The sequence below is a fragment of the Vigna radiata genome, chromosome 1 (assembly GCF_000741045.1).
Source record: "Vigna radiata var. radiata cultivar VC1973A chromosome 1, Vradiata_ver6, whole genome shotgun sequence".
NCBI classification, from domain to species: domain Eukaryota; kingdom Viridiplantae; phylum Streptophyta; class Magnoliopsida; order Fabales; family Fabaceae; genus Vigna; species Vigna radiata.
The window spans coordinates 17,381,958-17,387,444 of NC_028351.1; positions in this window are offsets into that span (position 1 = coordinate 17,381,958).

Here is a 5,487-nt window from a genome sequence, read left to right on the forward strand (position 1 = left end):
TGACGGATTGGCAAGCGTACCAAATCGTTCAAGTAATATAATTGGTAAAACCCAATATCGTTCTTCCCAAGAGACTCGAAAGGCTTTCTCGTTCACGTGAATTAAAATAATAAGACTTGAAAATAAAAATAATTAATTAATTTGATTTGAGAACAAAAATATTAACATGCAATAGAGATTGATTCAATTGACAAAAGGAAAACAATGGATGAATTGAGTATTTGGGGGTTTACAAATTCATCTTATCTACACTCTCTTATTTACTCCTCTTGAATTATTAGTTTGATTAATTAATTATCATGCAACTTTCTTAGCCTACCCTTAACCTGATCTCTCGGCGAAAAGAGGTTAATACTAATTATTGGCTTGCTATCCCTAGCCTCCCCTAGCAATTAATACAGCCTTATAGAGCAGAAGTTAAAAGCAATTGATCGCCCTACCCCTATCCCTAGGTGGTATTGCAAAATCAAGGAATTACTCACCAGTTCATGACATTACTGTACGTCCCCGTATCAATAAAGACAAACATCAGTTATCGAATGAGTTAAACGATAAAGGCCTTAAGCACAGATGAGAACCCAACAATTAATCAATCAAAACATATGGAGACCATATAAATAATCAAGAGTTTCAATAAAAGAGACTATTAAAAGATTACATTGTTTCCCCCAACAACAATAGGGTTTAGTTCACCATAGACATGGTGAAACTAGATGAAAAATGGAAGAAGAATGGAAAAGCAAACGCTAGAAAAGATGAAAAGGAGCCTAAGCATCAAAGAGATCCTCTCCAGAGAGCAAAATTAGGTCTGGCCGTTCTCCCCTGTCAAAAGAATAACTCTGAACTCGAAATAGGGGTATTTATAGGTGAGGAGTGCAACAGAAAACAGGCCCAAGCCCAGTAGACCATCGCCTGGCGGTTCAAGTGTGCCGCCCGGCGGTTTCCCATAAACCTCCAAACCGCCCGACGGTAAGGGTCACCGCCCGGCGGTTTCCCTCAAAACCGCCCAGCGCCAACGCCAGTGCCTACTCCTCGCCCTGGACCACCCGACGGTGTAAGTTGCCGCCGGGCGGTGCGTCGACTCTTCAAATCTTCAATTTTCCTCTCTTTTCTTGAGTCTACGACCTTTATCTTCAACTTCATTCTTCACTTTCTCAGAAATGCTACAAAACAATGCAAAACAAGCATAATATCGCTAAAAACAACTTTTGACTCTCTACAGACTCATTTATTGAGTTTTGCTTGATTCTAAGCTCATTCTAAGTAGTAAAGGGCGTAATTAGGTCTAAAATGACATATGAAAATAACTGTTTTTCAACCTTCATCAGTAATGAGGTTGGGCTAACAAGAAAAATTGGTTTTTCTGGAATGCAAAATCCTTGAGTTAAGAGAGCTACCATGACATTCAAGATTTAAGTACAACTCTCTTCCTCACCGATCTCATTTATTCCCAACTTTTTCCCTTTTCTTTTGCATTGGGCCCATCTTCATGCTTTTCTTCTTCTTTTTTTCTTTTTCTCATGTATTTTTCTTTCACAACTTTTGAGCTCAATGCCTTTCAAGTGCCTTCCAATTTCCCCCAAGCAACCCCAAACTTGAACCTTTTCATCACAAACAATTAAGCTCAACTCAACTCAAGGTAAAGAATGTCAAGACAAGGGTTCACATCCTGTTTAGGGCTGAGGTTCAAAAAGGGTATAATATTTTCAAGCACTTTGGGTGAAAATTTGGCTAGAGAAGGGTTCTCAAAAATGGCCTTGATCATATGACACTCACATGCAATTCAATCAATCATCAAGATTAAGGAAATATCATTCATGCTTTCCTGTGAACAATACATACAATAATGAAAACTCTGAAGCTCAATACCTCCCACAACATGCTTTCTCACACAATATTCATTCATATACCCTGCTTAGCATCATAACCACAATCATAAGTCATCACCCATCTGTTGCAACTCAATTCTCATCCACATCAAATCCTCATCAAATAGGCTCATCATGCAAATCATTCAGTCAAACATCTTCAGAAAAAGTATTCAAGCCAAGCATACACACGAAAAATAAAATGCAACCTATTCTCAGAATTTAAAATTCAAAAGTGAAAGAGAGAACCTAGGTTGCCTCCTAGTAGCGCTTGTTTAACGTCACGAGCCTGACCCAAACCTGTCTAGCACTTGTNAGTAAGTGCAATTCCTTCCAACACCCATCAGTAGGTGTACCTTCCCATTATCCTTCAGTGGATTCATGAAAATTAGCATCCCTCAGTAGATGCTACCTAGAAATTGTTCCAAAAAATCACATAATTACAAGATTAAAAATGAAATAAACCTAAACTAAAAAAATTAAATTGATTTACAACAATTGGGATAACCCCATCAAGCACCCATCAGTAGGTGTTGATACTCTTCTTGCTTGATATCTTTCTCTTTTTCTTCTTCCTGCTGAATTTCTTCATAAAGTGGAGAACACCAAGCACATGTTTCCATGTTTCAATCATAGGAACTTTATTCTCCAATTTCTTGAAGATCTCCATAAAGCACTTAAACTTCTTTTCCTTCCTATGATTTTTCTTTTGATGAGGAAGGGGCTTTTCATATGATCTTTTCTTCTTTCCTCTCTTCCTCTTTTTCTCACTCTCCCCCCTCAACTTCCTCTTTTTCTTTCTCTTTATNTTCTTCTTTATTTTTGCACATTTTCTATTTTTCTTTTTTCTTTCAACCACTTGAATGATAAAGCTCCCTGGATCTTGTAATTTAGGAGGTAATGTCCTCTATATGACGACACTGCAATTTCCTTGCACCTCTATAGTTTCCTTCTCAATATACTTCCTTTTCTTCATGAGAAATTCTTTTAAAAACTTTGCATATGATGGTATTTGCTGAAGTGCCTCAGAGAATGGTATATTTATTTCCAATTCCTTGAAAACCTCCATAAAACGCTCAAAGTGCTTTTCTCTCTCCTTTCTAGAATATATCTTTGGATAGGGCAAGGGATTTTCATACTCCCTCTCTTTCAATTTTACAACCTTTTCTTCTATCTTTTCCTTAGCAGCAACCTTTTTTTCTTTCTTTCTCTTCTATCTTTTTCACTTCTTTCTCTACCTTCTTCTCATCAACAACCTCATCCATTTGTGTCTCCAAATTTCTAAAGGTAACTTCATAGCTCTTGGAATCACACTTCTCCAGAAGTTTGTCAAACTTTTCATTAAGGCTTTTGACTTGTTCCGTCACATCAGCTATCTGTTCGGCAAAGTTGTTGATCATACTCCCACGTTTCTATTAGTGAAGAGTATTGTTGCTGCCACTGATATTGTTGCCTTTCTTCCATGCTTCTATGAGAAGAAAATCTTGTATACATGTCTTGTAGAAAGAATTCATCATTCTTTACAGTCTCCTCTATGCCTTTGACATGGTATACTTCAAAATTCATAATCCTCTGAAAAATTGCATCAGATTCTGCACTTCTTTGAATAGGCATGAAATGAGGCTCAACAGCTTGTCCATATCGACTTTGATCCATGTATGAGTGGGGTTCCCACCAGTGGTTGAAATTATTTTGGTAGAATTGAGTGCCCATATAATCAAATTCTTTTCCGTACTGCATTCTGCAAACGTTAGGCACAAAACCCTAGAAAACATTTATTCGAACAAAAATAAAATCAAACATAAAATCAAGTCAAATTCAATCAATTCACACTACTTGAAAAAGATAAACCACGAGTCCCGGTAACGCCGCCAAAAACTTGTTGACTCACTGACAAGTGTACCAGATCGTCCAAGTAATATAATCGGTAATACCCGATATCGTTCTTCCCAAGAGACTCGAAAGGATCGTTCATGTGAATTAAAATCGTAAGACTTGTAGAGAAAGAATTAATTGTTGTGGATGCAAAGATAGAAAATAAACATGCAATGTATTTGATTCAATTGACGAAAAAAACTATGGATGAATGGAGTTGTTGGGGGTTGACAATTTCACCTTATTCGCTCCCTCTTATCTACTCCTCTTGTTTAATGTGCTTGATTATCTAATTGTTATGCAAACTTTCTTGGCCTACCCTTAACACGATCCCTCGGTGAAAAGAGCCTATTACTAATTACCGGCTTGTTATCCTTAGCCTCCCCTAGCAATTAATAATGCATTAAGAACAGAAGCAAAAACAATTGATCGTCCTACCCCCTATCCCTAGGTTGGTATCGCTTAATCAAGGAATTCCTCACCAGTTCATAACANCATTGTATGTTCCCATATCAATAGAGACAAACAACAGTTATCGAATGAGTTAAACGACAAAAGCATTAAGCGCAGATGAGAACCCAACAATTGATAATCAAAGCATATGAAGAATCATATAAATAAACAAGAGTTTCAATAAAAGAGATTTTTAAAAGATTATATTGTTTCCCCAACAACAAAAGGGTTTAGTTCACCATTGTCATGGTGAACCTAAATAAAAATAATGGAAGAATGGAAAAGAAAACCCTAGATAAGATGAAAAGGAGCCTAAGCATCCAAGAGATCCTCTCCAGAGAGTGAAAACTAGGTTTGGCCGCCCTCTTCTGTCAAAAGAATGAGAATGAAATCGTAACAGGGCTATTTATAGCTGAGGAGGGTCACAGAAAATAGGCCCAAGCCCAGCAGACAACCGCCCGGGGGCACACTTATACCGCCCAGCGGTTTGCCCCTAATCACGCCACCGCCCGACAGCAGGGGGCCACCGCCCAGCGGTTTGCCTCTAATCGCAAATCTGCCCAACGCCCATGCCAGGTGCCTTCTCCTCGCCTTGGACCGCCCAACGGTGAATTTTGCCGCCGGGCGGTTTCTTGACTCTTCTTTTCTTCAATTTTCTTCCTTTATCTTAAGTCTAAGACCTTCATCTTCAACCTCAATCTTCACTTTCATCAAAATCACTACAAAACAATGCAAAACAAGCATGAAACATAATTGCATCTTCTTTGACTGTTGATGGGTTCTACAGGGTCTCTGTTTGCAAAACCACACAGAAGATGTGGGAAGTGCTGAGAGTAACTCACGAAGGAACAGATGATGTGAAGAGGGCGAGAAAGAATACATTGATTCAAGAATATGAAATGTTCAAACATGATGAAGCAAGGAGAAACAATCTCAGATGTTCAGAAATGCTTCACCAACATTGTCAATCACCTCATTGGACTAGGTAAGTGTTGACTCACTGGCAAGTGTACCGGATCGTGCAAGTAATATAATCGGTAATACCCGATATCGTTCTTCCCAAGAGACTCGAAAGGATCATTCGTGTGAATTAAAATTGTAAGACTTGTAAAGAAAGAATTAATTGTTGTGGATGCAAAGATAGAAAATACACATGGATGAATTGACGAAAAAGACTATGGATGAATGGAGTTTTTGGGGGTTGACAAGTTCACCTTATTCGCTCCCTCTTATCTACTCCTCTTGTTTAATGTGCTTGATTATCTAATTGTTATGCAAACTTTCTTGGCCT